This window comes from Anopheles aquasalis, chromosome 2, assembly GCF_943734665.1.
Source record: "Anopheles aquasalis chromosome 2, idAnoAquaMG_Q_19, whole genome shotgun sequence".
NCBI lineage: Eukaryota > Metazoa > Arthropoda > Insecta > Diptera > Culicidae > Anopheles > Anopheles aquasalis.
Window position 1 is genome coordinate 62288147 of NC_064877.1, and position 12500 is coordinate 62300646.

General features: G+C 51.6%; 1 protein-coding gene across 5 annotated transcripts in view; it reads right to left on the minus strand.

The window, feature by feature from the left end:
* LOC126569333 (aryl hydrocarbon receptor nuclear translocator homolog) overlaps nucleotides 1–12500 on the minus strand; it is a 190496-nt gene that overhangs the window by 144409 nt on the left and 33587 nt on the right. For 2 of the 5 annotated variants that reach the window (XM_050226336.1, XM_050226335.1), the window contains exons 1-2: nucleotides 12478–12500; nucleotides 1–873 (exon numbers count right to left, since the gene is read on the minus strand). The exon at nucleotides 1–873 is cut by the window's left edge and continues 732 nt beyond it; the exon at nucleotides 12478–12500 is cut by the window's right edge and continues 77 nt beyond it. The exons of the other annotated variants lie outside the window; for them this stretch is intronic. The gene's annotated coding sequence lies outside the window, so the exon portion shown is untranslated. The remainder of the gene's footprint in view (nucleotides 874–12477) is intronic. 5 annotated transcript variants of the gene reach the window in all.

A 12500-nucleotide genomic window follows, 5' to 3' on the forward strand; every position in this document is an offset into this window, starting at 1 on the left:
TTTTTCTTATGTTCCAGCTGCTGTAGAACCCCTCCCGGCGATCCCGTTGGTCTTCACCTGGACCTTTGCTTGGTTCAGAGAGTTCCGCAAATGTTGTACACACACTCAGACACACGCGCGCACACACAGTAACACGGTTGAACGAAGCGAGCGACAAAATGCAACACTTCGTTTCCTTCCTCAGCTCGCTCACACACTACGGTGCACAACATGCAACATGAATGCACTTCTCTCGTTTCTCGCTCTCTTTCTCTCTCTCTCTCTCTCTCTCTCTCTCTATTGCGCTTTCTTTCACTCTTGCATGGCCAGCGCTTTTCCGGCTGGTGGCTAGCGGCCTTCACGCGGCGACCCGATCGGACGATCGCCCGATGCAACGGCGACAACCGTGGCCAATTACGCGAATTTGCGCGAATCACACCCCCACTGATGCTGTGCTAGTAAAAGGGGGTAGTAGGGAGGATCGAACGCACTCTCGCACGCACGTACGCATTCACCACTGGCACAATCACAGACAACCGATCACCACGAACGCACTATCTAGCCGCAGAGCAGCAGCGCGCAAACGAACGCAAAACCGTCGGCAAATCGAGAATCGAGGTTTCGGTGGCCGGCACTAACCCGCTTGCTTTTTTCCGTGCACAGATAATATTTTTTTTTTATAATTTCATTCACACATTGCACACAAAAAAACAACAACCTACGAAGCTTTGGTATTGGGCGAGGCGAGTATTTCCGTATTTCGATTTGGGCTGATGATTTTCTCTTTTCACTTCGCGGACTTGCACTTCTTTCCTTTTTTCGCACGTTGCACGATGCGTTTGCGATCACACACTTGGTGCTAAGAGGGTCTCTAATGGACCGTTTTTTTTAAAGCTAAAGATTTGATTAAGAAAATATTAATTGTATGCTCGCACGACAAACGTTTTTCTTTTCATTGGCGGTTTCCTCGTGAACGTGAACTTTTTGCACTGGATTTGTGGCCGTGGTTTGGGTGTCTGTTTGCTCGTGCGCTCGTCCTCTGATCGCGTTTGTATCCCGCAAAACAGTATTTGATGGAAAATCGATTGGAAAATATTTGATGAAAAATTAAACAGCATAACCCCGCCGGAGGGTTTCTTTTGATGTGTGTAGTGTTTGCATTGAATTCGAAACGTGGTTTACCTATTAAACCGGTTAACTAATAATCTAGTCTGCCAATTGGATGATAATTCAACGCAAAGTCAGCAATGGCCGCGTGAGAAACAACTGCCAAACGAGCTGGCATTGCTGGAAACAAAGAAGAAATAATGCCCCTCCCCGAGGGAGCAAAGCGTTCCATTAAGCCCAAGGCGTTGAGCCATTGTTTTCTTGGCTCTGTTTTGCATCATCATCACCACCAGCAAAAGCGCAGGCTTGTTACTAGTGGAGGTGGAGTGCAAAGCGCCCAAACCATAGTGTCTAAGGTATAATTGTTGTTAAACAACCATTGCGACACTTGACCTTACTTGGACGCAGTACATACGCAGCATAACTCCTATTTCTACAGTTGGTTTCCCCGTTCCCTTCCAATATGCTGACTCTGGCTGGAGTTCGAGGTTAGATGTGTTTCATATGCACATGTCCCGAATATCCTTGAGGGATACGATGAGTACCTTCTCTTCTTATGGCGCATCTATCATAAAACTCCGATCACGCTGGTTAAGTCCGCAGTTCTACTCGGTGCAATCGTCAGGGGCTGCTGGACGGGAATTTCCCGACATTTCCCAGGAACATCGTAGGCATCGGTAAAGTTGTAAAATTGCCCATCCCATCCCAGGTGTTTATGCTGGGAAATTCCGCCACAACAGTTGGTCCCAAGAGGACCTTTGGTGGCGGATTTCAGGACCTCCGCACATCTCTAGAACCAATGGGGAGTCCTGATCAGTGTGTATTCCTTCTCCTTCCTTTTTTTTGTGTGCCGTAGCACTTGCCTGCCTAGACCAACGGTCGTCCTGATCATCATGATCGTCGTCGACGGGTGCAAACCAACGGCAGCCCCGCTCGCTCCCTCGCTCGCTGTCTGCTTGTCTGCCTGTCTGTCTGGTCTGCTCTGGTGTTGGGCTGTCAGGCAGCATTCGGCGATATGCATGTATCCTTGAACATGACACACGATCGCATTCGGAAGGAAGTGACGGCGGCGATGGCATCGTAATTCGAAGCACTGGAACAACAACAACACCACAGTCGGTCCCACGTCGGATGAGTTCGGCCTCGCTCTGTCTATCGCGCCGAAAGGAAGTTGACAGAGTCAGCGGAGAAGAAGGGCGCGCGCAGGCAGGCAGGCTGGCTGCGTGCTGCCTGAATGTATTGTGCGCCCGCCCCTGTTGGCCTGTTGGTTGCCACTTCACGCCTCAATTGCAAGGTGATTAATGTACTCAGCTGGCCAGAAGGAAGTGTCAGCACCGCTCCTCCAAAGCCACGCAAAACATGTGAGTCTCCGCGAAGCTACCAAGCTACCAAGCTGCTGCTGCTGCTGTTTCTGCTTGTTACTGACTGGCTGACTGCCTGAGTCACAGTTCCAGCCAGCAGCTTCCAGGAGCAGAATAATACCAACAGTGTGCTAATGTGTAAAAAAAAAGGGATGAAATTGGAATTCATCATTTTTTTCATCCGAACAACAACGAAACAAAACCGCCCAAAAGCGAATCCTCGGCATTCGAACGAATCCTCCCCGCAAAAGATTCAAGGTGAAGCCCCGGTGTATTCCTCCATTCCCCGATCAAACACAGCCAACAACCTTGCGCGCGGTTCTTAATTTTGCTTCGTACTTATGCATCGGCACGTCCCGACGCGGGCCAACTTCCGGTTCCAAAACGGGGACCCCCTGGACCATGGACCGTATCCTTCCATTGCTCGGTCGGGCGGCGGTCTCGGCCAATCCATCACAGGACTCTCAGCGGGATATAGCTATTGCTAGCTGTCTAGCAGTGGCCCAGTCGCAGCTCGAAAGGTAAATTCTATTTTTGATTCTATTTTCTTGACTTTCGCCTCATCGCAGGTAGCTCACACGGAGGCCTCCCTGCCCAGGGAGGCTGCATGGACCCCGAAAACGCAACCCATAAACCCCGCGTAGCAGCAGCAGCAGCAGCAGCATTCAAACACTTTTGACATTTATGATGATTTGTTTTTTAATCATTTTCACACTTCCTTCTCGGAGCAGAGGACGGTCGGACATCTATAAGACCCTTGGCTCTTTCTCCGTCTATCCAGTTCTCCTTGGAGTTGCGCCGTTTATGGACCTCCAACCTCCGTTGTGCTACCTGGCGGCCCTTCCACATTCCCGGAAGGCTAGCGATTGCCGTAGAGCGATAGAACCACACCTTGTTGATGTGTGGAGGAGTGTAACCCCTAACAAAGGTTCGAGGTTGTTGTAACAGAGATCCAACAGAAGCCAACGATCGCCCATTGATCCAATGTCCCTGTCTCTCTGTCTCTCTGATCGCCCCAACGATAGGAAGGCAAGAAAGGCGTTGTGTTTGTGTTTTTCACAATTTGTTTTCCTTCCAAACTTATGAATGAAAGAATGGCTGTGCATCCATGGTTGTGGCAGCGCAATCGATCGGTGACACTGATCAGCATCGGCCGCAGAAGAGAAGGTTGTCATCTCTGACTGACGGCAGAGGAGAAAGAAGGTGCGCGCTGATGATATCTTAATTGCTGGTTGGAAATAAATCATCCCAATCATCAGCAACACATCGGCCGTGGCGCGAGACAGAGACTGAGACATTTACATTTTGAGCCGACCAGCCGGCTGACCGACCGACCGACCGGTGCTGATCCATCCGTGAGTAATTATGCGTCGTGCTCATACAGGCGGAAAAGGGAAAATAAAGGACTGGCCTCTGTAGCTGCAGCAGCAGCAGCAGCAGCAGCCACAGGTAATGGCCACTGAAGGGTTGGTTGGGGGCAGTCCCAGTGCAAGTTAAGTCAACAACACACATTCTTCCGCCAATAGTCACACTAACGACGCGAAGCCACTCAACCAGAGGCCAACTTCTGCTTCTTCTTCTTCTTCTCCCACTCTGGTGTCTTTGCGGAACTGTACTGCACATCTTTCCCCCATCGTAGGGGGTGCGCGTAGTAGTAAGGGGTGGTTGTCACAGTCGAATGGGCATCGGAAAAACGGACCCTCCGGTGCAAGACGCAGACGCCGCGGATGAGCTAGCTGATGGTGCACAGCAGCTGATGATGATCCGTACCGATTAGCACCAGACGGGACTGATCGCCGAGCGTCGAAGAAATCTCCCCAGCGAAAATGGTACCACACCCCCACAGGGTGCACAAGGGGGGGGGGGGGGTGCATTAGCAACTCGTTAATAATGCAATAAATGTGCGCAATACTGGGCCTGCAGCATTGGCAGCGAAACCGGGAGAACACAGAACACACCGGATGCGCGCACAGTTGCAACGCTTTACATTTAATGAGACTTGAGAGCGCATCGACCAGTAAACCCTTGCAAAAAGATAAAGGTGCAGACTCTCTTTCGGTGTTCGGGTTTCTGACTCCCGGTGGCGTCAAATCGGCCGCAAAGCGCCGACTGTGAAGCATAAATTGATTTTCATTGCCCGCCGGTAAGAAAATAAAACAAAGAAAAAACCGTAAATGAGCAGCATTTAGTGAGACGGCGAGCGTGGCCTAACTGACGCCAGGTGCGATGTACTGTAATCGATCACCATCCCCATTAGTGTGCCTCCAGGGGGAGGCTAGATGGTTCGCGGTTGATAATGAGCAACCTACCGGTAAGGTAGGTAACTCCTACTTCTCATCCAACATAATGCCCAAATTAATAATAAATTGCACAACACAGCCCGTGCCACAGGAGGGTCAAGAGTTCGTCCTTGGACCCTTGGACGGGAGAGTTCAGAGGTGTGACACACGCTGGGTCACATCAAAGGCCACACAACACAACACTGACGAATGGGTAAGTTTGTTTTGTCAATGGGCGATGGGAGGAGACACACAGAAATTGCTCCGAATTAATGTTAACATATGTAGCGCAAACTGTCTAGCGGCCGCTCAAGCGCGTAGCACCGAACGAACGGGCACCGCATCCATCCAATCCAATCGCATCGAATAGCGCGGAGGGATGCAGCATTAAAAAAAAAAGGAAGGGGAGTAATATTGTGACCAAGTGACGCCTCACAGTAACAACAGTGCCCACAGTGCGCCAGGCCAGGCCGGTGATCGCTCCCACCACCCACGCCAGAAGAGCCACCGTGCATTTGGATTTCAATTTTCCTTTTTTCTGCTTCTTCTTCTTCCTGTCCTTTTTTCTTCTCGCGGTTTTGGGCTATGCTCGGGCGTTGGTTATCATCCGCGGCACATCAAAATATCAATCAACCACCAACCGACATGACATGGCTGGACGCGCCGCGTTGGACGCGACACGTTAAATGCTCCTCCTCCTCCTCTTCTCTCTCTCTCTCTCTCTCTCTCTCTCTCTCTCTAATAACACAATTCAAATTGGCCTCAATTTTCCTGCCGCTCAGCCAGCAGTCCCTGTATAAGGTGAAGCACAAGACGGGGGGGATATGGTGCAGGGTACCATCCGAAACTAAAATTGTTTTAATTGGCTTTCCAAAACGAAGCGAATGAAAATGGACGGAACGGAACGGAACGCGAGTGGAGGAAGAAAACGGAACGCCGCTCCAAAAGTGAAAACCAAAAAAAAAAAAACCCAACCCCCACCCCCTTCATCCCTTCATCTTGTGTGTATTGGTGCACAATATGGAGCGGCTGGTCCCCCTCGCTGCTAGCGGCCACAGCGAGACTGATATGCTGGACTGGACAAGGACATACCGGACGACGCGCGACGAGGCCAGTAAGGACCCCCGAGCCACCCTCCTATTGAATGGGGTGGCTTGCCCCTTCGCGCGAGAGAGGAAAAGAGAGCAAACAACACATAATGGACCCCGAGAAACCAATTAAACTTTATCCTTCCCATCTGGATATCCGTCTCTCCCTCAAGGACATGCCAACAACGTGCACAGCTACCCCGTGTTACTAGCACACCCCCCAAACTGCCCCCCCCCCCCCCCCTCATTCCGGAAACGAAGAATTGATTTCGTAAAACTGATACACAACTGGCGGCTAGTGGATGGCTAGTGATCCTTAGATCCACGCGGTCGGTGACAGGGCCCAAGAAGGGCGGTCCCGGCGATTTCGGTTTAATAACTACGACTATTGACCTGCACCTCCTGGAATGGGTGGTTAGGAAACCCCGCGAAAGAAGAGCGTCGCCCGGACGGTGGCGAATAGTTTACAACACATCGCGCGTCGCGTCGATCGAGTTTTATGAACGGCGAACGGTGTTTGTTATCCGTCGAAAAGGATCAAGAAAAGAATAAAACACTCCGTGCGCGAGCCCTTACAAACACATACACACGGAGTGTTAGTGAAAAAAAGGGGTTAACAAAGCACCCCCCCACAACAACTCTGCATTGACGCAACAATATTGTCCAGAGGCCAATTCTGTCAGCAAACCGGCCCAGGATGACGGTGCGCCCGGCCTTTAGACGACTTCTCGATTTTTCCCTCGTTTTTTTCCATTTATTTTTCCACCTTTTGCAACCCCGCTGCTGCTGACCTCATGTCACTCAAGGGGGGGGGGGGGGGGGGAGTTAACACGGGACGTTGAAGACTGTTGAGCATTGACACCGGCGACGGCTCATGGCGGCCATATCCTGGACACCCGGGGTAAAGTGATAGCTAATTAGCCGGAGAGAGACCAAAGCTCGGGACCGGGACCACACACAGAAACACACACCGGACCGGACAGATCCTGTGCGTGCTAGGGTGGCGGGGGTTAACGCCGATCGGTCTCTCGATGCGCCTCTGAACCGATTAGCGCCCCGTATCGGTGGTCCGGCGGTTCGTCGTGCGCGACTACTTGGAGGGCGCACAGTGGTCCAGTTCAGACAGCTTGACCAGCACCCTACAAAGCACCACAGCACAGAGTCCCTTAATTAGAGGGCTCCGGTGTCCGTCTAAAAACCAGCGAACCCTGAAACTCGGGGGCTCCGTCGCGCGTTGAGTTGAGGGTCGTATGAGTGGCAGGCGCATATGCTACGCACCGCACCGCAGACTGTGACCAGACCAGACCGACCCCGAGGGATGCGGAGGGATCCTAAATCCATAGACAACTGGCAGAACTATGGTGCCTTCTGTTTGACTCACGAGGAGAACAGGAGAGTGCAGGATTAGAGAGAAAGAGAGAGCCCGAGACAGCGAGAGACATTTCGATTCGATTTTTCATTCATTTCATGCATTGTGGCGACTATGAAGGACCCCGGGGCTGCTCTAGTTCCTTTACTTAGCGCAGTTTCTGTCCTATTTAGTTAGTTAGTTAGTCAGTCAATCAGTCAGTCAGTCAGTCAGCGAATTTCATCCGCGATCAAAGGATACAACTCCCTTCCTTCCATCAAACCCTTCTAAAGGATTCGAAGGGTGCAGCAGCTGTCATGAGTGAACAGCCACACCAATGGCCAATCCAACCAACAACAACCAGCCAGGGTGCGGAATCCAAGGTTAAGGTATGGCCACCACGGACCTCATCCTATCCGCCTGTAGCACCACGAATTCTTGCCAATCCGGCCAAGTGTTTAGACGACAAACGAGGGCACTAGGCACAGACCTTAAAAAGGCACCAGCGACGACTTGAAATCAAACAGTTTTTTTCCAACAACAAAAAAATGGCCGGCCCGAAATTGGCTTCTTTCTCTTTTCTTTCTTTTCTTTTCCCATCAAGGCAGCAAACCGACCGGCCGACCACAAGCCCGGGCTAATTTAGTTCTGACGAATGGAACACGCCTTGTAACCGTCCCGTCACGTCAAAGTGGAAAAACCGGGGAAAAAAAACAGGAAAATGAATGAAGTGCGTCGTGTCGTGGTGCTGACGACAGCAACAAACACACACGGCAGCAGCAGGAGGAGCAGCAGCAGCAGCAGAAGACTCATCATTCCACCCCGTGTCTCATCACTTTCGCCGACGATGGCCACACACGCGGACACAGAGGAAAAGGCCTCTTTTCGCTTTCCCAGTGTCACCGACGGTTCGCGAAACAGCTCGCGTAACGGGGCACCGCCGCAAGTGCGAGCCTTGGACAAAGCAAAACATCAAACATCAAAGCTCGGAGCGCTCGAGAGGTAGAGGTAGCCGCCCAAGGCATCACCCACCACGGAACACTCCCGGACGAGAGACATTCTGGCGACGCAGAACTTTGTTCTAGGGTTTTTTTTTTTACTTTTCCCCTTAAAGCAACTTGCTTTGTCTCTTCGCGTGGCCACTGTTACTGGAGTTCATCCTTGTCCTACGACAGCCACGGGGCCGGGCCGTCGGGGTTTCTGCATCGCGCACAGCAATGCACTTTCACCCTCCAGGAAAAGCGTCGTGATTGTCTCCGAGGCGAGGGAGGTTTAGAATTTCAAGCCGCCAAGCGATGGCCACGACCATTGTCGATGCAAAAAGCCCAGCCCTTGTCCCTGTTTGCAGCAATATGAGCTCCAGCTCGCCTCGCCGTAAAGCAAAACCAAGCACTACATTGTCAATTATAACGGGCACGCGGTGGACACGATCTTCTGTGATCCGCACACAGCTGAGTTCATGCCCGGAATGTTGCCGCACGCCAGCCACATGAGCCACGCGCTGTGGGCATCGGATTTCGATTAACAGCCACAGGCAACAGTGGCCTCGCGATTCGATCGCTAATGGAATGTTTTTCGTTGCGTTCACTTTGTGTTTTCATGGGTTTTTGAGACTAAGAAGTTGGTTTTGCATTTGAATTAACTTTTGGCAACTCATTTTTTCGATGCATTGCGATGAAAGTCATGAAAGCAGCCCCAAAACATGGTCATAACAGTCATTCCTCAAGATGACGAGTGTTACGGCGTAAATGGCAAAGAATTTCATTCCCTCCGTTCTTATGCGCCCCAAGGGGCAGGGTTAGAAAAGGCACCCCTCTAGACACCCTCCTCCCCCCGGGGAGTGCCCACGGCGCAGCAGAAAAAAAAGCCATGCCCCGGAATGTGTGTGCCGCTGGCCAGGGGAAATAAAATTTATTTCCTTTTTAATTTAAATTCCTCCCCAGGTCAGTCCATTCCACCTGCACCTCGGTGTGGCCACCGTGTCCTGCAGCAGGAGCCCACGACGGCCATTATTCCGTGTGCAAGGATTTAGGAGCCGGAGCATACCAACAAAATAAAACAGAGAGAAGACAATGAAAAAAAAAAACACCAGCGAAAAAGAGAGTCCAAAATGATGTTTTAAACACCAACAGTCATTATCATCATCCATCCAGTGGCCCAAGGGGTGGTTTGGTTGGTGGCCAGGGTGGCCAACGATACAAACAGCGCGCGCACCAGCCGTGTTAGACCGGGCAAGGGAGCAAGGAGACTTGCTGACTAAGAATCTGAACAAATAAGAATACGTCGCTGCCTTCAGTGCCCCGTTGGAAAAATGGTGCAGTTTTCGGTTGCTTTCTGTGTTGCCACTGTGCTGCTGCAGTGGCCGCGGCCCCACGGTTCTTCTCCCCCACGAAGAAAGCACACGCCGAGCACGGCAAAAAGTAGAAGTACGAAAAGAACAAGAAAAACGCCGGAATTCTTCACCGGCAACAACAGAAAAGCTCCACCGCAAAAAAAAGCAACAAAAAACAAATGGGGGAAAAAAATGGTTAGCGCTTAATGTGTATGCAAGCGCCAACATCGCTGCTGCTGCTGCTGCTGTGCAGCGAAAGAAAAGCCTCCTCAACTGCTGGTTCGGTCTCCTTCCCGGCAACCTTCACTGCAGTATTTCGCAGGAGGACGGACCTCGCCCAGCGCGGCGAGCCGTGGATTGAGTTTGTCGAGATAATGAGTTTGTTCGTTGGCAAAGTTCTTTTCTTTTTCAGCTTGTGCCAGGTTTCTCTGGTCGCCACAATGGACATGGCACAGAACACCGACGGGGACACGTTGTTGGTGAATAAAAAATGATGAATAGACAGACAAGCAGCTGGGGGCCTTTCGAAGGGCTCCCAAATTTATCTGTACTGTAGACTTCTTCACAAAACTCGTTGGGAAGGACAATCGACATCTACAAAACAACAAACGTCACTAGCACCGCAAACAACATTCCCGCAGATAGCGAACGAGAGAGATACAAACGCTTAAAGCAGCCGCTAGGCTTCCGATGAACCTTTAAGGCCACGGATTGGCGGCCCCAGTGTGCACAAGAAATCACGGCGGGGAACTGGGCGCGAAAAAGGCAACGAAATCGATGCAACGCACACATACACATAAGCACAAACGATTTTCCACCGATTTTCCATCAAATTTTTCCATCCACCACCATTCACCTCGACCGCACACCGCATGTGACCGCGTCGGTGTATGTGTGTGTCACCTGTGTTTTGATCCACCAACCCCAATCCGATTCCCCGTGTCCCTGCCGCATCCCTTGGCCACACAGTGGCAGTGTCGTCGCGAGGTTAAAACAAATACACACCACCCGCGAGCGAGAGAGGGCGCACCATTTGCTGCAAGGACACACACAGTCACACACGCGGCCACAAACCACTGGAGCCCCACGACCAGCGCACAAGCACACGACACGAGGACGAGGACGAGCCACCACCACAGGACCACCGTCAGTGGGACCGGCAACAAAAGCATCAAGGATGAGCATCCGGATCGTCGAGCAAGCCGCAAGGGTCGTCGCACGGGGACGCGAGAGCTCGCCTGGCGCGCGCGCCCACCGCTAACTAACACCACTAACTAACTAACACAGACACACAGAACTCGCGGCTACGGGAACGATTTTCCACGTTTATTTTCATTTTTTATCTGCCCGCCCTTTCGCGTCATTCCACTCGGTTTCGGGGGAGCGGGCGGGCGGGCGAGACTGGTGGGTGGTGGTGGATAGGGAGTGTTCCACGAGTGGTTCATGGCGGGCGTCGCGGGGTGGGGGGGCTAAAGGCTTCAAAAGGGTGTGGATGAGAGGAGCGTAACAAAAAAAAAACACCGTGGGGTGGAGGAACAAAAAAGAAAACAACAAAAAAAAATCGGGGAAAAAAGTGGAGGAGGAATTTTCCATTTTCCGCACCACACCCGCCAACCACGTTTCATCGTTGTCATGATCATCATCATCAGCACCAGCACCATCAAAGGCACGGGGTGTCCTCACGCGCGGAACACATACTAGCCAGTGAGGACCTCACTCGTTCTCGCTTTCCACTCTGGTTTTGTGGTCGTCCTCATCGCTTTTCCACGCTTTTCGGGTGTTTTTTTTTCTTCCTTTTTTTCTTTCCTCTCGCCCACAAGATCCCTTTCGACTATCCTTCAGACCACAGGCCGGTGCACTGCGCCCGGCCAGACCAGACCAAGTTGTTTGACTTTTGCTCCAGCAGCAACGCTTTGCTCGCGGTCGCGGGAACAACTTCACTTCTGCAGAAGCCGCGGCCCGCAGTCCGTTTCGCAGACCGAAAGGTCTCTGCCGAGACACTCTGCTGGCCGGTCGGTGCGGTACGGTAGCGGAACCTTTGTTTCCGGTGGTTTATGGTTGGGATTTTCTTTTCATTAGTCGCGGGCCGAGCACCATTTTTGCCACCGAATATCTTCTTCACTGGACCGGAGGGGCCAGAACTCCTTAAGTCTGCTCCTGCTTGGCGGTTTTTGCAATTATCACTCCCTTCTGCACTGCCTTTCTGCACTCCATTCTGTGCTCCACCCTGCGAGAGGCTTTGTTGAGTTGAAAATTCATTTGACGGATCCTGAGGTGTGCGGAAGGGATCGTCGCTTCGTTTACTTCGAAGGTCCTATTGCTTTGTGAGGCGCACAATGTCAACCAGTCACACCGAACAATCAACCACTCTAACATCAGGCACACTTTCTCGAACACAACACGAAACACCACCATTGGACACCGTTTGTTCTTTGGTTTTTGGAGTTTTTTTCGGATGTTTCGTTGGGCAGGATGGTCTAGAGTCGCTTTGTTTTCGGCCACGAGCACACCTCGAGGCAGTAGACTACTTTTGGAAGGTTTTTGACTGCGGCTGCAAACTCTCAGTTGGTTTGCATTCGGACTGCACCATTCTTTCTTATCGCTTTTTAAGGGCAACTGCAGTAACTACATGGCCCCATGGGTCTCAACTCGGTGTCTTTTCGTAGGGTTGCCCGATGGAGTCGCCCCGTTTCTGGCCACACAAACAAACCCACAATCACACGCGAGCGACGGTTGAGCTAGGGTTTCCATAGTTTCGCTCAAAACGGCAGAAAGGTTCCGGGGCATTTCGGAGACCCAGGCCCACGAATCGTAGTAAAACCATGACACCACCGGTGGAGCCACAAACGGGAGGATTGCTCCGCTAATCACGGCTTGGAAAATGGCTCCTATTTTTCTCTTACTCTACCGTTTTGCTATCAATGTGCGCCGGATGGTGGATGTACGGATTCGAAAACGAACGTGCCACAAGCAACACACTAACTTCTCTTTACGCGAAGGCGTAGG